This window comes from Balaenoptera physalus, assembly GCF_965194825.1.
Source record: "Balaenoptera physalus genome assembly, chromosome: 9".
Classification (NCBI taxonomy): Eukaryota; Metazoa; Chordata; class Mammalia; order Artiodactyla; family Balaenopteridae; genus Balaenoptera; species Balaenoptera physalus.
In genome coordinates, this window is record NC_138888.1 from 108,254,582 (window position 1) to 108,276,304 (window position 21,723).

The following is a 21,723-nucleotide window of genomic DNA, read 5'->3' on the forward strand; positions in this document are numbered from 1 at the left end:
TGAGACAGGTGTCATGGAGCATTGTGTTGAGAGTGGGCTTGGAGCATTGTGATGACAAGTGGCATGGAGCATTGTGATGACAAGGGCATGGAGCTTCGAGAGAAAAGTGTCAAGTAGAGTTGTGTTGAAAGGTGCATGGAGGACTGTGATCACAGTGGACATGGAACATCTTAATGACAAAGGCCATGGAGCATTGTGTTTACAGGGCTCATGGAGCATTGTGATGACAGGGGTCAGGGAGCATTGTGGGGAAAGTGGTCATGGGGCATGGTGATGACAGGTGTTATGGAGCATTGTGATGAAAGGGGTCATGGAACATTCTGATGAAAGGGGTCATGGATTATTGTGATTACAGGGATCATGGAGTATTTTGATGACAACTGCCATGGATCGCTGTGATGGAAAGAGTAATGGAGCACTGTGATGACACAGTACATGAAGCATTGTTATGACAATGGTCATGGAGCATTGTGATGAAAGCAGTCATGGGGCATCGTGATGACAAAGGCCATGAAGGATTGTGATGAAAGGGTTAATGGAGCATTGTGATGATAAGGGCGTGGAGCATTCGGATGACAGGGGTCATGGAGCATTGGGACGATAAGGGCATGGAGCATTTTGATTAAAATGGTCATGGAGGATTGTGATGAAAGAGGTCCTGGAGCATTGTGATGAAAGTATTCATGGGGCATTGGGATGAAAGGGGTCATGGAGCATTGTTCTGACAAGCGAGATGAATCATTGTGATGACAAAGGGCATGGAGTATTGTGATGAAAGGCGTACTGGACCATTTTGATGTAAGGTGTCATGGATCATTGTGATTAGAGCGATCATGGAGCATTGTGATGACCAGGGTCATCGAGCATTGTTATAACAGGGTTCATGGAGCACTGTGATCACAAGGACCATGTAGTATTGTGATGACAGGTGTCATGTGGCATTGTGATGAAAGGAGTCATGAAGCACTGTGATTACTGGGGCCATGGATCATTGTGATGACAAGTGTCATGGAGCATTGTGATGACAAGGGTCATGAAGCTTTGTGATGCAAAGGTTCATGGATGATTGTGATGACAGGGGTCATGGAGCATTGTGATGATACGGCCATGGAGAACTGTGATGCAAGGGTTCATGGATTATTGTGATGACAGGGGTCATGGAGCATTGTGATGATATGGCCATGGAGAACTGTGATGACAGTGGTCAAGGAGCATTGTGACGAAAGTGTTCCTGGAGCATTGCGGTGAACGGCATCATGGGACATTGTGATGACAAGCACCATGGGGCATACTGATGACAAGTGCCTTGGAGCCTTTTCATGACACAGGCATGGAGCATTGTGATGACAAGAGTTCGGGAACATTGCCACCAGAAGAGCATGGAGAACTGTGATTACAGGGGCCATAGAGCATTGTGATGACAAGGGCATGGAGCATTGTGATGAATTACGTCATGCATCAGTGTGACTACAGGGATTATGGAGCATTGTGATGACAAATGTCATGGAGCATTGTGATGAGAAGGGCCATGGAATATTGTGATGAAGGTGGTCATGGAGCATTGTGATGAAAAGGGTCATGTGGCATTCTGATGACAGGGGTATGGAGCAATGTGTTGAAAGTGTTCATGGAGCATTGTGATGAAAGTTGTCATGGAGCATTGTGATGAAAAGCACCAGGGAGCATTGTGATGACAAGGGCCATGGAGCATTGTGATGACAGGTTTCATGGAGCACTGTGATGACAGGGATCATGCAGCATTGTGATGACAAAGACCATGTAGCATTATGATGACACGGGTCATGGCGCATTGTGATGACAAGTGTCCAGGAGCATTGTGATGACAAGGGCATGGAGCATTGTGATGACAAGGGCATGGAGCATTGTGATGACATGTGGAATGGAGCATTATGATGAAAGGGGTACAGGAGCACTGTGAGAAAAGGGGTCATGGATTACTGTGATTACAGTGATCGTGGAGCATTGTTATGACAAGGGTTATGAAACATTGTGATGACAGTGTTCATAGAGCATTGTGATGGCGACTGCCATGGAGTATTGTGATGACAGGGGTCATGGGGCATAGCGATGACAGTGGTCATGGAGCAGTGTGATGAAAGGGGTCATGGAGCACTGTGATTACAGGGCAATGGAGCATTGTAATGACAAGGGCATGGAGAATTGTGATGACAAGTGGCATCGAGCATTGTGATGAAAGAGGTACTGGAGCATTGTGACGAAAGGAGTCATGGATTACAGGGATTGTGCAGCATTGTGATAACAAGGGTCATGGAACATTGTTATAACAGGGGTCATGGAGCATTGTGATGACAAGTGCCATGGAGTAGTGTGATTACAGGGATCATGGAGCACTGTGATGACAAGGGTATAGAACATTTTTATGACAATGGTCATGGTGTATTTTGCTGAAAGGTGTCATGGAGCATTGTGATAAAAAGGGTCATGTGACATTTTGACGACAAGGGCCAAGGAGCATTGTGATTAAAGAGGTCAAGGAGCATTGTGATGAAAGAGATCATGGAGCATTATGATGAGAGTTGTCATGGGGCATTTTGATGACAGGTGGCATGGAGCATTGTGATGAAATTGTTCCTGGAACATTGTGATGAAAAGCACGAGGGAGCATTGTGATTACACGGTCCATGGAGCAATGTGATGAAATTGCTCCTGCAGCATTGTGATGAAAAGAACCAGGGAGCATTGTGATGACAAGTCATGGAGCATTGTGATGAATGGGGTCATGGATCATTGTGACGACAGGGATCATGGAGCATTTTGATAACAAGGGTCATGGAACATTGTGATGAGCAGGGCCATGGAGCATTGTGATGACAGGGTTCATGGGGTCTGTGGTGACAGTGATCTTGGAGGATTGTGATGAAATGCGTACTGGAGGATTGTGCGGAAACCTGTCATGGATCACTGTGATGACAAGTGTCATGGAGCATTGTGGCGACACTGGCATGGATCATTGTGATGACAGTAGTTCTGGAGCACTGTGATGAAAAGAGCATGGAGCATTGTGATTACAGGGGCCATGGAGCATTGTGATAACAAGGGGCATGGAACATTGTGATGAAAGTGGTACTGGAGCATTGTGATGAAAGTAGTCATGAATCATTTTGATTACTGGGATCATGGAGCAGTGTGATGACAAGGGTCATGGACCTTTGTGATGACAGGGGTCATGGAGCTGTGTGATTACAAGTGCCATGGAGCATTTTGATGAGAGGGGCCATGGAGCATTGTGATGAAATGGGTCAGGGAGAATTGTGATGAAAGTAGTCATGGAGCATTGTGATGAAAAACGCCATGGAACATTGTAATGACAAGGGTCATGGAAGATTGTGATGACAATGGCATGGAACACTGTGATTACAGGGGCAATGGAGCATTGTGATGGCAAAGCCATGGAGCACTGTGATGAAAGGTGTCATGGATCTTTGCGATGACATGCGTCATGGAGTATTGTGATGATAAAGACATGGTGCATTGTGATGACAATGGTCATGGAGCATTTTGATGAAAGGGGACATGTGGCATTGTGATGACAAGGGCCATGGAGCATTGTGATGAAAAAGGTCATGGAGCATTGTGATGAAAGTTGTCGTTGAGCATTTTGATGAAAAGAACCAGGGAACACTGTGATGACAAGGGTTATCGAGAATTGTGATGACAAGTGTCATGGATCATTGTGATGACAGGGGTCATGGAAAATTGTGAGTAAACGGGTCATAGAGCATTGTGATTAGAGGGGGCATGGAGAATTTTGATGAAAAGTGCATGGAGCATTGTGATGAAAGTTGTCATGGATCACTGTGATTACAGGGATAATGGAGCATTGTTATGACGGGGTCATGGGGCATTATGATGACAAGTGACGTGGAGCATTGTGATAAAAGACATCCTGCAGCATTGTGGGAAAAGGTGTCATGCATCATTGTGATTACAGCCATCATGGAACATTGTGATGACAGGTTTAATAGTGCATAATGATGACAAGGGCCACGGAGAATTCTGATTACAGGGGTCATGGGGCAATGTGATGAGTGGGGTCATGGAGCATTGTGATGAAACGGGTCATGGAACACTGTGATTAGAGGGGCCATCGAGCATTGTGATGACAAAGGCCATGGAGCATTGTGATGATAGGTGTCATGGAACCTTGAGATGAAACGGGTCATGGATCATTGCGATGACAGGGGTAATGTAGAATTGTGATGACAGGGGCCATGGAGCATTGTGATGACAGGTGTCATGGAGCATTGTGATGACAAAGACCATGGAGCATTGTGATGAGAGGTGGCATTGAGCATTGTGATGAAAGGGGTCATGGAGCACTGTGATTACAGGGGCCATGGGACATTGTGATGACAAGTGACATGAATAATAGTGATGACAGGGGTCATAGAGCATTGTGATGACAGTGTTATTTAGCATTTTGATGACATAGGTCATCAGGCATTGCGATAACAGGGGTCACGGAGCATTGTGATGACAGCGGTCATGGAGCATTGTGATGACATGGGCCATGGAGCATTGTGAAGACAAGGTTCATCGAGCATTGTGATGACAAGTTTCATGGAGCACAGTGATGACAAGGTTCATGGAGCACTGTGATGACACGGGCATGCAGCAGGGCGATGACAACAGATGTGGAACTTTGTGATGGCAAGGTCATGGAGCATTGTTATTTCAGGGGCCATAGAGCATTGTGATGACAATTGGCATGGAGCATTGTGATGAAAGTGGTACTGGAGCATTGTGAGAAAGGGTTCTTAGATCACTGTGATGACAGGGGTCATGGAGCATTGTGATGAAAGTGGTCATGGGACATTGTGATGACAGGGTTCACGGAGCATTGTGATGACAAATCCGTGGAGCATTGTGATGACAAAGGCCATGGAGCATTGTGATGAATGGGGTCATGGAGCATTGTGATGACAGGGGGCATGGAACATTGTGATGAAAATGGTCATGGAGCATTTTGATGAAAAGCGCCATGGAGCATTGTGATGACAGGGGTCATGAGACATTGTGATGACAATGGGTACGGAGCATTGTAATGTCAAGTGTCAAGGAACATTGTGAGCACAGGTGTCATGGAGCCTTGTGATGACAGGTGCATGGAGCATTGTGATGATAAGAGTTCTGCAGCATTGTGATGACAAGCGCATGGAGCCTTGTGACTACAAAGGCCATGGAGCCTTTCGATGACAGGGGTCACAGAGCATTGTGAAAACAGCTATCATGGGACATTGTGATGACAGTGGCATAGAGCATTTTTATGTAAGTTGCATGGAAAATTGTGATGAAAAGTATCATGTGGAATTGTAATGACAAGGGCCATGGGGCATTCTGATGTAACAAATTTGGAGCATTATGGTGAAAGTTGTCATGCAGTATTGCGATGAAATGCACCAAGGAACATTGTGATGACAAGGGACATGGAGCATTGTGATGACAAGGGTCTTGGAGCATTGTGATGACAGGTGTCATGCAGCATTGTGATGACAAAGGCCATGGAGCATTGTGATGAGAGGTGGCATTGGGCATTGTGATGAAAGTGGTCATGGAGCACTGTGATTACAGGAGCCATGGAGCATTGTGATGACAAGTGACATGGGCATAGTGATGACAGGAGTCAGAGAGCATTGTGATGACAAGGGCCGTCTAGCATTTTGATGAGAGGGGTCATCAGGCATTGTGATGACAGGGGTCACAGAGCATTGTGATGACAAAGACCATAGAGCATTTTGATGAGAGGGGTCATGGAGCATTGTGATGACAAGGGTCATCGAGCATTGTTATGAAAAGGTCATGGAGCATTGTGATTTCAGGGGCATGGAGCCTTGTGATGACAAGGGCATGGTGCATTGTGATGACATGTGGCATGGAGCATTGTGATGAAAGTGGTACAGGAGCATTGTGAGGAAAGGGGTCATGGATCATCGTGATGATAGGGGTCATGGAGATTTGTGTTGACAAGGTCCATGGAGCATTGTGATGACAAGTGACATGGAGCATTGTAATGACAGGTTTCATAGAGCATTGTGATGACAAAGGCCTTTTAGCATTTTGATGACACGGGGCATGGGATATTATGATGACAGGGGTCACGGAGCATTGTGATGACAAAGGCCATGGATCCTTGCGATGACAGGGGTCATGGAGCATTGTGATGAAAGGGGTCAAGGAACATTGTGATGACAAGGGCCCTGGAGCATTGTGATGATACAGGCATGGAGCATTGTGATGACAAGTGTTCTGGAGCATTGTCATGATAACGGCAGGGAGCATTGTGATTACAGGGGGAATGGAGAATTTTGATGAAAAGTGCATGGAGCATTGTGATGAAAGTTGTCATGGATCACTGTGATTACAGGGATAATGGAGCATTGTTATGACAGGGGTCATGGGGCATTGTGATGACAAGTGACGTGGATCATTGTGATAAAAGGCGTCCTGCAGCATTGTGGGGAAAGGTGTCATGCGTCATTTTAATTACAGCGATCATGGAGCATTGTGATGACAGGGTTAATGATGCATAATGATGACAAGGGCCATGGAGCATTGTGATTACAGGGGTCCTGGGGCAATGTGATGAGTGGGGGCATGGAGCATTGTGATGAAATGGGTCATGGAGCACTGTGATTACAGGGGCTATGGAGCATTTTGATGACAGGTGTCATGGAACCTTGAGATGAAACGGGTCATGGATCATTGCGATGACAGGGGTAATGTAGAATTGTGATGACAGGGGCCATGGAGCATTGTGATGACAGGTGTCATGGAGCATTGTGATGACAAAGGCCATGGAGCAATGTGATGAGAGGTGGCATTGGGCATTGTGATGAAAGGGTTCATGGAGCACTGTGATTACAGGGGCCATGGAGCATTGTGATGACAAGTGACATGAATAATAGTGATGGCAGGGGTCATAGAGCATTGTGATGACAAGTGCTATTTAGCATTTTAATGACAGGGGTCATCGGGCATTGTGATGACAGGGGTCACGGAGCATTGTGATGACAGCGGTCATGGAGCATTGTGATGACATGGGCCATGGAGCATTGTGAAGAGAAGGTTCATCGAGCATTGTGACGACAAGTTTCATGGAGCACTGAGATGAGAAGTTTCATGGAGCACTGTGATGACACGGGCATGGAGCATGGAGATGACCACAGATGTGGAGCATTGTGATGGCAAGGTCATGGAGCATTGTGACTTCAGGGGTCATGGAGCATTGTGATGACAATTGGCATGGAGCATTGTGATGAAAGTGGTACTGGAGCATTGTGAGAAAGTGCTCTTGGATCACTGAGATGACAGGGGTCATGGAGCATTGTGATGAAAGGGGTCATGAGGCATTGTGATGACAGGGGTCATGGAGCATTGTGATGAAAGGGGTCATGGGACATTGTGATGAAAAGCGCTATGGAGCATTGTGATGACAAGGGCTATGGAGCATTGTGATTAAATGTGTTATGGAGCATTGGGATTAAAAACGCCATGGAGCATATTGATGACAAGAGTCATGAAGCATTGTGATGAAAAGTGCATGTAGCATTGTGATTACAGGGGCCATGGAGCGTTTGATGACAAGGTCATGGAGGATTGTGATGACAAGTGGCATGGAGCATTGTGATGAAAGTGGTATTGAAGACTTGTGAGGAAATGGGTCATGGATCATTGTGATTACAGGGTCCATGGGGCATTGTGATGACAAGGGCCCTGGAGCATTTTGATGAAAGGGGTCATGGAGCATTGTGATGAAACTGCTCATTGAGCATTGTGATGAAACGCTCTATGGAGAATTGTGATGACAAGGGCCATGGAGCATTGTGATCAAATGGGTTATGGAGCGTTGTGCTGAAAGTGGTCATGGAGCATTGTGATGAAAGGGGTCATGGAGCATTGAGATAAAACTGGTCATGGGACATTGTGATGATAAGGGCCATGGAGCTTTGTGATGAAAGGGGTCATGGAGCATTGTGATGAAAGTGGTCATGTAGCACTGTGATAAAAAACGATATGGAGACTTGTGATAACAAGGGACACGGAGCATGGTGATCAAATGGGTTATGGAGCATTGTGTAGAAACTTGTCGTGGTGCATTGTGATGAAATGGGACACGGATCATTGCGATGACAGGGGTCATGTAGCATTGTGATGACAAGGATCATGGGGCATTGTGCTGACTGGGGCACATGGAACATTGTGATGAAAGTGGTCATGGAGCATTGTGATGACAAGGGAATGGAGCATAGTGATGACATGAGCTCTGGAGCATTTTGGTGAAAAGGGCATGAAGAATTCTGATTACAGGGGCCATGGAACATTGTGAGGACAACTGAATTGAGCATTGTGATGACAAGGGGCGTGAAGCATTGTGATGAAAGGCGTCCAGGAGCATTGTGAGGAAAGGTGTCATGGATCATTGTGGTTACAGTGATCACGGAGCATTGTGATGACAGGGGTCATGGAGCATTGGGATGACGAGGGCCATGGAGCATTGTGGTTACAGGGGTCATGGGGCATTGTGATGAGTGGTGTTATGGAGCATTGTGATGAAACGGGTCCTGGAGCACTGTGATTAAAGGTGCCATGGAACATTGTGATGACAAAAGACATGGAACATTGTGATGACAGGTGTCATGGAGCATTGTGATGAAAGGGTCATGGATCATTGTGACGACAGGGGCCATAGTGCATTGTGATGACAAGTGTCATGGAGCATTGTGATGACAGGATTCATGGAGCATTGTGATGACAAAATCCATGGAGCCTTGTGATGACAAGGACCATGGAGCATTGTGATGAAAGTGTTCATGGAGCATTTTGATGAAAGTTGTCATGCAGCATTGCGATGAAAAGTACCAAGGAGCATTGTGATGAAAAGGGCCATGGAGCATTGTGATGAAGGGAGTCATGGAGCACTGTGATTACAGGGGCCATGGAGCATTGTGATGACAAAACCATGGTGCATTGTGATGAAAGGCGTCATGGATCTTTGTGATGACAGGCATCATGGAGTATTGTGATGATAGGGGCATGGTGCGTAGTGATGACAATGGTCATGGGGCATTTTGATGAAAGGGGACATGTGGCATTGTAATGACAAGGGCCATGGAGCATTGTGATGAAAAAGGTCCTGGAGCATTGTGATGACAGGAGTCACGGAGCATTGAGATGAAACGGGTCATGGATCATTGCGATGACAGGGTTCATGGAGAATTGTGATGACAGGGGCCATGGAGCATTCTGATGACAAGGGCGTGGTGCATTGTGATGAAAGGGGTACTGGAGCATTTTGAGGAAAGTTGCCATGGATCATGGTGATGACAGGGGTCATGGAGCATTGTGATGACAAGTGTCATGGAGCATTGTGATGACAGGAGTCATGGAGCATTGTGATGACAAAGGCCATGGAGCATTGTGATGAAAGTTGTCATGGAGCATTGTGATGAAATTGGTCATGGAGCATTGTGATGAAAAGCGCTATGGAGCATTGTGACGACAAGGGCCATGGAGCACTGTGATTACATGGGTTATTGAGCGTTGTGATGATAGTGGTCATGGAGCATGGTGATGACAACAGATCTGAAGCATTGTGATGACAAGGTCATGGAGCATTGTGATTTCAGAGGCCATGGAGCATTGTGATGACAAGGGCATGGTTCATTGTGATGACAAGTGGCATGGAGCATTGTGACGAAAGTGGGACTGGAGCATTGTGAGGAAAGGGGTCATGGAGATTTCTGTTGACAAGGGCTATGTAGCATTGTGATGACAGGGGTCATGGATCATTGCGATGACAGTGGTCGATGAGCACTGTGATGATACGGGCAAGGAACATCGTGATGACAATGGTCATGGAGTATTGTGATGAAGGGCGACATGGAGCATTGTGATGACAAGAGCCCTGGAGCATTGTGATGATACGGGTATGGAGCGTTGTCATGACAAGAATTCTGGAGCATTTCATGATAACGGCATGGAGCATTGTGATTACAGGGGGAATGAATCATTTTGATGAAAAGTGCATGGAGCATCATGATGAAAAGGGTCATGGAGCATTGTGATGACATTGGCCATGGAGCATTGCGATGACAAGGGTCAGTCGAGCATTGTGATGACAATGTTCATGGAGCATTGTGATGACACGGGCATGGAGCAGGGCGATGACAACAGATCTGGAGAATTGTGATGACATGGTCATGGAGCTTTGTGATTTCAAGGGCCTTGGAGCATTGTGATGACAAGGGCATGATGCATTGTGATGACCAGTGGCATGGAGCATTGTGATGAAAGTGGTACTGGAGCATTGTGAGGAAAGGGGTCTTGGAGCATTGTGATGACAGGGGTCATGGAGATTTGTGTTGACAAGGGCCATGGAGCATTGTTATCACAGGGGTCATGGGGCATTGTGATGACAGTGGGCATGGAGCATTGTGATTACAGGGGTCATAGAGCATTGTGATGACAAGTGCCATTTAGCATTTTGATGACAGGTGTCATGGGACATTGTGATGACAGGGGTCACGGAGCATTGGGATGAAAAAGGCCATGGAGCATTGTGATGACAAGGGTCATGGAGCACTGTGGTTAAAGGGGTCATAGATCATTGCAATGACATTGGTCAATGAGCAATTTGATGATAGGGGCATGGAGCATTGTGATGACAATGGTCATGGAGCATTGTGATGAAAGGCATCCTGGAGCATTGTGATGACAAGGGCCCTGGAGCATTGTGATAATATGGGCATGGAACATTGTGATGACAAGAGTTCTGGAGTACTGTCATGATAAAGGGATGGAGCATTGTGATTACAGGGGCAATGGAGCATTTTGATGAAAAGTGCATGCAGCATTGTGATGACAAGGGGCATGGAGTATTTGGATGAAAGCGATACTGGAGCATTGAGATGAAAGGGGTCATGTATCATGAGAATACAGGGATCCTGGAGCATTGTGATGACAAAGGTCATGGTGCATTGTGATGAGAAGGACCATGCCACATTGTGATGACAGGGGTCCTGGGGCATCGTGAGGACAGGGGTCATTGAGCATTCTGATGTAAGTGGCCATGGAGCATTGTGATGAAAGGGGTCATGGGGCATTGTGATGACAAGGGTCAGGGAGCATTGCGATTAAATGGGTTATGGAGACTTGTGATGAAAGTGGTCATGGAGCATTGTGATGAAAAGCGCCATGGAGCATTGTAATTACAAGAGTCCTGGATCACTGTGATGACATTTTCATGGAGCATTGTGATGATACGAAAATGGAGAATAGTGATGAGAAGAGTTCTGGAGCATTCTGATGACAAGGACATGGAGCATTGTGATGACAAGGGGCACAGAGCATTGTTATGAAAATGGTACTGGAGCACTGAGTTGAAAGGCGTCATGGATCATTGTGATTACAGGGATCATGGAACACTGTGATGACAGGGGTCATGGAGCATTGTGAAGACAAGTGCCATGAGGCATTGTGATGAAAGGTGTCATGGAGCATTGAGATAAAAGGGGTCATGGGACATTGTGATGACAAGGGCCATGGAGCATTGTGATGAACGTGGTCATGGATCATTGCGATGACAGGGGTGATGGGTCATTGTGATGACAGGGGGCATGGATCATTGTGGATAAAAGCGCCATGGAGAATTGTGATGACAATACTCATGGACCATTGTGATGAATGGGGTCATGGAGAATTGAGGTAAAACGGGTCAAGAGACATTGTGATGAGAAGAGACATGGAGCATTGTGATGAAAGTCGTCATGGAGCATTGTGATGAAAAGCGCCATGGAGCATTGTGAAGACAAGAGTCCTGGAGCATTGTGATGACCTTTTCATGGAGCATTGTGATGACACGGGCATGGAGAATTGTGATGAGAAGAGCTCTGGAGTATTGTGATGACAAATACATGGAGCGTTGTGATTAGAGGATTCATGGATCATTGCGATGACAGTGGTCGATGAGCATTGTGATGTTAGAGGCATGGAGCATTGTGATGACAATGGTCACGGAGCATTGTGATGACAGGTGTCACGGAGCCTTGTGATGAAAGGGGTTATGGATCATTGCGATGATAGGGGTCATAGAGCATTGTGATGATAGGGCCATGGAGAACTGTGATGACAATGGTCATGAAGCATTGTGATGAAAGTGGTCATGGAGCATTGTGAATAACAGTGCTATGGAGCATTGTGATGACAAGGGCATGGAGCATTGTGATGACACGTGGAATGGAGCATTGTGATGTAAGAGGTATTGGACCAATGTGAGGAAAGGGGTCATGGATCATTGTGATTACAGGGGTCATAGAGCATTGTGATGACACGGGCATGGAGCACTGGGATGACAAGTGCATGGATCATTGTGATTAAAGGGGCAATGGAGCATTTGATGACAAGGGTATGGACCATTGTGATGACAACTGTCATGGAGCATTGTGATGAAAGTAGTACTGGAGCACTGTGATGAAAGGGGTCATGGATCATTGTGATTACAGGGATTATGGAACATTGTGATGAGAATGGTCATGGAGCATTGTGATGACATGGGTCATGGAGCATTGTGATTAAAAATGTCATGGGGCATTGTGTTGACAGGGGGACATGGAGCATTGTGATTAATGTGGTCATGGAGCATTGTGAGGACAAGGGAATGGAGCACTGTGATTACATGAGTTCTGGAGTATTTTTGTGAAAAGGGCATGGAGAATTGTGATTACAGGGGCCATTGAGCATTGTGAGGACAACTGCATTGAGCATTGTGATGACAAGGGGCGTGGAGCATTGTGATGAAAGGCGTCCAGGAGCATTGTAAGGAAAGGTGTCATGGATCATTGTGTTTACAGCGATCATGGAGCATTGTGATGACAGGGGTCATGGGGCATTGTGATGAGAGGTGGCATGGAGCATTGTGATGAATGTGGTCATGGATCATTGTGAATAAAAGCGCCATGGAGCATTGTGATGACAAGGGCCATGGAGCATTATGATGATAGGGGCATAGAGCATTGCGATGAAAATGGTCATGGAGCATTGAGATAAAACGGGTCATGGGACATTGTGATGACAAGGGCCATGGAGCATTGCGATGAAAGGGGTCATGGAGCATTGTGATGAAAAGTGTCATGGGGCATTGTGTTGACAGGGGGACATGGAGAATTGTGATGAATGTGGTCATGGAGCATTGTGAGGACAAGGGAATGGAGCACTGTGATTACATGAGTTCTGGAGTATTTTTGTGAAAAGGGCATGGAGAATTGTGATTACAGGGGCCATGGAGCATTGTGAGGACAACTGCATTGAGCATTGTGATGACAAGGGGCGTGGAGCATTGTGATGAAAGGTGTCCAGGAGCATTGTGAGGAAAGGTGTCATGGATCATTGTGTTTACAGCGATCATGGAGCATTGTGATGACAAGAGCCACGGAGCATTGTGATTACAGGGTTCATGGGGCATTGTGATGAGTGGCGTTATGGAGCATTGTGATGAAACGGTCTTGGAGCACTGTGATTGCAGGGGCCATGGGAACATTGTGATGACAAAAGACATGGAACATTGTGATGACAGGTGTCATGGAGTATTGTGATGAAAGGCATCATGGATCATTGCGATGGCAGGGGTCATGGAGCTTTGTGATGATAGGGCCATGGAGAATTGTGAGGACAATGGTCATGAAGCATTGTGATGAAAGTGGTCATGGATCATTGTGACGGCCAGGGTCATGGAGCATTTTGATTACAGGGGTCATGGAGCATTGTGAAGACAAAAGCCATGGAACATTGTGATCACAGGTTTCATGGAGCATTGTGATGAAACGGGTCAGCGAGGTTTCTGATGAAAATGGTCATTGAGCATTGTGATAAAAAGTGCCGTGTAGCATTGTGATGACAAATGTCATGGAGCATTGTTATGACATGGTTCATGGAACAATGTCATGACAAGGGCATGGAGAATTATGATTACAAGGGCCATGGAGCATTGTGATGAAAAGGCATGGAGCATTATGATGAAAAAGGCCATGGAGCATTGTGATGACCGCGGTCATGGAGAATTGTGATGAAATGGGTCATAGAGCATTGTGATGGACGAGTTCATGGAGCACTGTGATTACAGGCGACATGGAGCAATGTGACGAAAAAGCCATGGAGCATTGTGATGAAAGTGGTCATGGAACATTGTGCTGAAAGAGATCATGGAGCATTGTGATGAAAAGCGCCGTGGACCATTGTGATGACATTATCATGGAGCATTGGGATGACACAGGAATGGAGAATAGTGGTGAGAAAAGTTCTGGAGCGTTGTGATGACAAGGGCATGGAGCATTGTGATGAAAAGGGCCATGGAACATTGTGATGACAAGGGCCGTGGGGCATTGTGATGACACTGGTCATGGAGCATTTTGATGACAAGTGAATGGAGCATTGTGATGACCTGTGTTCCAGAGCATTTTGATGACAATGCTATGGACAATTGTGGTTACAGGGGCCATGGAGGATTGTGATGACAACTGCATTGAACATTTTGATAAAAAGGGGTGTGGAGCATTGTAATAAAAGGTGTACTGGAGCATTGTGAGGAATGGTGTCATGGATCATTGTGATTACAGCTATCGTGGAGCATTGTGATGACAGGGGTCATGGAGTATTGTGATGACAATGGCCATGGGGCATTGTGATTGCAGGGTCATGGGGCATTGTGATGAGTGGGATCATGGAGCATTGTGATGAAATGGGTCATGTTGCATTGTGATGACAAGTGAATGGAGCATTGTTATGACATCAGTTCTGGAGCATTTTGATGACAAGGCAATGGAGAATTGTGATTACAGGGCCCATGGAGCATTGTGATGACAACTGCATTGAGCATTGTGATGACAAAAGGCGTGGAGCATTGTAATGAAAGGCGTACTGGAGTATTGTGATGGAAGGGGACATGTGTCATTGTGATGAAATGGGACAAGTGGCATTGTGAAGGCAAGGTAAATGGAGGATTGTGATGTAAGAGGTCATGGTGCATTGTGATGTAAGTTGCCATTGGGCATTGCGATGAAATTCAGCAGAGAGACTTGTGATGACCGGGGGCACTGCACATTGTGATGACAAGGGGCGTGGAGCACTGTGATGTAAGGCATATGGCAACATTGTAAAGAAAGGTGTCATGGGTCATTGTGATTACAGCGATCATGGAGCACTGTGATGAGAGGTGTCATGGAGCATTGTGATTACAGGGGCCACGGAGCATTGTGATGACAATGGTGTAGTGCATGGTGAGTACAGGGGACATGGAGCATAGTGATGACAAGGGCAGGGATCATTGTGATGACAGGTGTCATGGAACATTATGATGACAGGGGTCATGGAGCATTGTGCTGAAAGTGGTCATGGATCATTGTGATGACAAATGTCCTGGAACATTGTGATGACATGGTTCATGGAGCATTGTGATGACAAGGGCCATGGCGAATTGTGATGGAATGTGTCTTGGGGCATTGTGATGACAGTGGTCAGCTAAATTTGTGATGAAAGGTAACGTGGGGAACTGTGATGACAGGGGCCATGGAGCATTGTCATGACAAAGGTCATGGAATACTGTGATGAAAAGTGTCGTGGAACATTGTGATGAGACGGGCATGTAGCATAATGATGACAAGACTACTGGAGCATTGTGATGACAAGGGCATGGAGCATTGTGATTACAGGGGCCATGGAGCATTGTGATGACAACGGCATGGAGAAATGTGATGACAAGTGTCATCAAGCATTGTGATGACAGGGATCATGGAGCATTGTGATGACAAAGGCCATGGAGCATTGTGATGACAGGGGTCATGGGGCATTGTGATGACAGGGGTCATGGAATATTGTGATGACAAGGTTCATGAAGCATTGAGATGAGAAGGGCATGGAGCATTGTGATGACATGGGCCATCGAGCATTGTAACAACTGGGGTCCTGGAGCATTTTGTTTGCACGGGCATGGAGCCTTTTGATGAGAAGAGATCTGGAGCATTGTGTTGACAAGGGCATGGAGCATTGTGATTACAGGGGCCATGGAGCTTTGTGATGACAAGGGCTGGCATTATTGTGATGACAGGGGTCATGGAACATTGTGATGACAAGGGCAGGGAACATTGTGATGAAAGGGATGATGGAGCAATGTGATTACAGGGACCATGGAGCATTGTGAATCCATAGAACATGGAGTATTGTGATGACAGGGGATATGGAGCATTGTGATGAAAGTTGTCATGGATCATTGTGATGACAAGTGTCCTGGAACATTGTGATGACACAGTTCATGCAGCATTTTGATGATAAGTGCCATGGCGAATTGTGATGACCCGTGTCTTGGAGCATTGTGATGAAAGTGGTCATCTAGTATTGTGATGAAAGGTACCATGGAGCACTGTGATGACAGGGGCCATGGAGCATTGTGATGACAAATGCCATGGAGCCTTGTGATGCCAGGTGTCATGGAGCATTGAGCTTAAACGTGTCATGGATCATTGCGATGACAGGGGTCATGGAGAATTGTGATGACAGGGCCCATGAAGCATTGTGATGACAAGAGCATGGTGCATTGTGATCAAAGGGGTAGTGGAGTATTGTGAGGAAAGGTGTGATGGATCATTGTGATGACAGGTGTCATGGAGCTTGGTGATGACAAGGGCCATAGAGCATTGTGATTAAATGGGTTATGGAACGTTGTGATGAAAGTGGTCATGGAGCACTGTGATGAAGAGCGCCGTGGACCATTGTGATGACAAAAGTCCTGGAAAATTGTGATGGCATTGTCATGGAACATTGGGTTTACATGGGCATGGAGAATTGTGATTACAGGGACCATGGAGCATTGTGGTGACAAGGGCAATGACCACTGTGATGACAAGGGGCATGGAGCATTGTGTTGAAAGTGGTACTGGAGCATTGTGAAGAAAGGGTCATGGATAATTGTGATGGCAAGGGTCATGGAGCTTTGTGATGAATTGGGTCATGGATCACTGTGGCGACAGGGTTCATGGAGCATTGTGATGATAGGGCCATGGAGAATTGTGATGACAATGGTCATGAAGCATTGTGACGAAAGTGGTCATGGAGCATTGTGATTAAAGGAAACATGGGGCATTGTGATGACAAGGGCATGGAGCATTGTGATGAAAGTGGTACAGGAGCATTGTGAGTAAACGGGTCATTGAGCATTCTGATGACAAGGTCATGGAGCATTGTGATGAAAGGGGACATGTGGCATTTTGACAACAAGGGCTATGGAGCATTGTGATGAAAAGGGTCATGGAGCATTGTGATGAAAGTTGTCATGGAGCATTGCAATGAAAAGCACCAGGTAGCATTTGATGACAAGGGCCATGGAGCATTGTGATGACAGTGGTCATGGAGCATTGTGATGACAAGGGAATGGAGCATTGTGATGACATGATTTCTGGAGCATTTTGATGACAAGACCATAGAGAATTGTGATTACAGGGGCCATGGAGCATTGTGATGACAAGGCGTGTGGTGCATTGTGATAAAAGGCGTCCTGGAACATTGTGGGGAAAGTTGTCATGCAACATTGTGATTACAGCGATCATGGAGAATTGTGAAGACAGGGTTCAAGGTGCATTGTCATGACAAGGGCCATGGAGCATTGTGATTACTGGGGTCATGGGTAATTATGATGACTGGGGTCATGGAGCATTGTGATGAAACGGTTCATGGACCACTGTGATTACAGGGGCCATGGATCATTGTGATGACAAACGCCATGGAGCATTGTGATGACAGGTGTCATGGAGCATTGAGATGAAACGGGTCATAGATCATTGAGACAACAGGGGTCATGGAGAACTGTGATGACATGGGCCATGGAGCATTGTAATGACAAGGGCATGACACATTGTGATGAAAGGGGTACTGGAGCATTGTGAGGAAAAGTGTCGTGGATCATTGTGATGACAGGGGTAATGGAGCTTGGCGATGACAAGGGCCATGGGGCATTGTGATGACAGGGGTCATGTGGCATTGTGATGACAGTGGGCATGGAGCAGTGTGATGAACGGGTACATGGAGCACTGTGATGACAGGGGTCAGGTGGCATTGTGATGACAGTGGGCATGGAGCAGTGTGATGCAAGGGGTCATGGGGCATTGTGATGCCCAGGGCCATGGAACATTGTGATTAAATGGGTTATGGAGCATTGTTATTAAAGTGGTCATGGAGCATTGTGATGAAAAGCGCCGGGGACCATTGTGATGACGAGTCATGGAGCATTTTGATGACACTTTTATGGAGCATTGGGATGACTCGGGCATGGAGAATTGTGTTGAGAAGAGTTCTGGAGCATTGTGATGACAAGGGAATGGAGCATTGTGATTACAGGGAGCATGGGACATTGTGATGACAAGGGAAATGACAATTGTGATGACAAGGGGCATGGAGCATTGTGATGAAAGTGTTACTGGAGCATTGTGATGAAAGGGGTCATGGATTATTGTGATGGCAAGTGTCATGGAGCATTGAGATGACAGGGGTCATGGAGCATTGTGATAACAAGTGCAATGAGGCATTGTGATGATAGGTATCCTGGTGCATTGTGATGACAAGTGAATGGACCATTGTGATGACATGAGTTCTGGAGCATTTTGATGACAAGGCCATGGAGAATTGTGATTATAGTGGGCATGGAGCATTGTGATGACAACTACACTGAACATTTTGATGACAAGGGGTGTGGAGCATTGTGATAAATTGTGTACTGGAGCATTGTGAAGAAAAGTGTCATGGATCATTATGATTACAGCGATCATGGAGCATTGTGATGACAGGGGTCATGGAGCATTGTGATGAAAGGGGCCATTGAGCATTGTGATGACAAGGGCCATGGAGCATTGTGATGATATGTGGCATGGAGCATTGTGATAAAGGCGTCCTGGAGCATTGTGGGGAAAGGTGTCATGCATCTTTGAGATTACAGCAATCATGGACCATTATGATGACAGGGGTCATGGAGCATTGTGATGACAAGTGAATGGAACATTGTGATGACATGAGTTCTTGAGCATTTTGATGACAAGGCAATGGAGAATTGTGATAACAAGGGCCATGGAACATTGTGATGACAACTGCATTGAGCATTGTGATGATAAGGGGCATGCAGCATTGTGACGAAAGGCATACTGGAGCATTGTGATGAAAGGAGTCATGTAACATTGTGATGAAATGGGACAGTTGGCATTGTGACGGCAAGTTCCTTGGAGCATTGTGATGTAAGAGGTCATGGAGCACTCGGATGTAAGTTGTCTTGGAGCTTTGCGATGAAAATCAGCAGGGAACATTGTGATGACAAGGGGGCACTGGGCATTGTGATGACAAAGGCCATGGAGAATTGTGATGACAGGGTTCATAGAGCATTGTGCTGAAAGGCGTCATGGATCATTGCGATGACAGGGGTCATGTAGCATTGTGATGATATGGGCAAGGAGCATTGTGATGAAAATGGTCATGGGGCATGGTGATGAAAAGCGCCATGGAGCATTGTAAGGACAAGAGTCCTGGAGCATTGTGATGACATTTTCATGGAGCATTTTGATGACACGGGCATCAAGAATTGTGATGACAAGAGTTCTGGGGCATTGTGATGACAAGGGCATGGAGCATTGGGATTACAGGGGCCATGGAGTATTTGATGACAAAGGCATGGACCATTGTGACAACAAGGGGCATGGAGCATTGTGTTGAAAGTGGTACTGGAGAATTGTGATGAAATGGGTCATGGATCATTGTGATTACAGGGATCATGGAGCATTGTGATGACAAGAGTCAAGGAGCATTGTCAAGACAAGGGTCATGGAGCTTTGTGATGACAAGGGCCATGGAGCATTGTGATAACAGGTGTCATGGGGCATTGTGATGACAGTGGGCATGGAGCATTGTGATGAAAGGTGTCATGGAGTACTGTAATTTCAGGGGCCATCGAGCATTGTAAATACAAAGGCCATGGAGCATTGAGATGACAGGCATCATGGAGCATTGTGTTGTAAGTGGTAATGGATCATTGTGATGACAAGTGTCCTGGAACCTTGTGATGACACGGTTCATGGAGCATTGTGATGGCAAGGGCCATGGCGAATTGTGATGACAAGTGCCATGGAGTATTGTGATGACACGGGCATGGAGCATTATGATGACAAGAGTTCTGGAGCATTGTGATGACAAGGGCAGGAAACATTTTGATGATAGGAGTCATGGAGCATTGTGATGAAAACTGTCATGTAACATTCTGATGACAGGTATCATGTAGCATTGTGATGAAAGGGGCCATGGAGTATTGTGATGACAGGCGTCATGGGGTATTGTGATGCCAGAGGACATGGAGAATTGTGATAACAGGGATCATGCAGCATTGTGATGACAAGGATCATTTGAGCATTGTGATGACAAGTGTCATGGAACATTGTGATGACAAGATTCATGAAGCATTGTGATGACAAGGCCATGGAGAATGTGATGACATGGGCCATCGAGCATTGTGAAGACAGGTGTCATGGAACATTGTGTTGACACGGGCATGGAGCATTGTGATGAGAGGAGATCTGTAGCATTGTGATGAGATGGTATGGAGCATTTTGATTACAGTGGGCAAGGAGCATTGTGCTGACTAAGGCATAGTGCATTGTGATGACAAGGGGAATGGAGCATTGTAATGAAAGTGCTACTGGAGCATTGTGAGGAAAGGGGTCATGGATCACTGTGATGACAGGGGTCATGGAGCTTTGTGATGAAAAAGGCCATGGAGAAATGTGATGACAGGAGTCATGGGGCTTTGTGATGAGAGGGGGCATTGGGCATTGTGATGACAGGGGGCATGGGGCCTTGGAATGACTGGGGGCATTGGGCCTTGGAATGACAGGGTGCATGGAGCATTGTGGTAACAAGACCAATGGAGCATTGTGATGAGAAGTGTCATGGAGAATTGGGTTGACATGTGTCATGGAGTATTTTGGTGACACGGTCATGGAACATTGTGATGACAAGAATTCTGGAGCATTGTGATGACATGGGCAGGGAACATTGTGATCACAGTGGTCATGGAAAATTCTGATGACAAGTGTCATGGAACATTGTGCTGACAGGGATCATGGAGCATTGTGATGAGAGGGGCCTTCGAGCATTGTGATGACAGGCCTCATGGGGCATTGTGATGACAGTGGTCATGGAGCAGTGTGATGAAAGGTGTCATGAAGTGCTGTGATTACAGAGGCCATGGAGCATTGTGAATGCAAAGGCCATGGGGCATTGAGATGACAGGGGCAATGGAGCCTTGTGACGAAAGTGGCAATGGATCATTGTGATGACAAGTGTCCTGGAACCTTGTGATGATGCGATTCATGGAGCATTGTGATGAGATGGGTCATGGCGAATTGTGATGACATGTGTCATGGGGCATTGTGATGACTGTGGCCATCAAGCATTGTGATGAAAGGTATTAGGGAGCACTGTTATGACAGGGGCCATGGAGCATGGTGATGACATAAGCCATGGAGCTTTGTGATGACAAGTGTCATGGAGCATTGTGATAACACGGGCAAGGAGCATTATGATGACAAGAGGTCTGGAGCATTGTGTTGACAAGGGCATGGAGCATTGTGATTAAAGGGGCCATGGAGCATTGTGATGACAAGG

The 21,723-nt window shown here is 46.2% G+C and overlaps 1 long non-coding RNA gene across 1 annotated transcript; it reads left to right on the forward strand.

The window, feature by feature from the left end:
- The first annotated feature begins 1,655 nt into the window (after positions 1-1,655).
- On the forward strand, positions 1,656-21,122 carry LOC309667436. The gene is made up of 2 exons (XR_014267775.1): positions 1,656-1,722; positions 21,002-21,122. It is a non-coding gene; the product is annotated as an uncharacterized lncRNA (long non-coding RNA).
- The last annotated feature ends 601 nt before the right edge of the window (positions 21,123-21,723 follow it).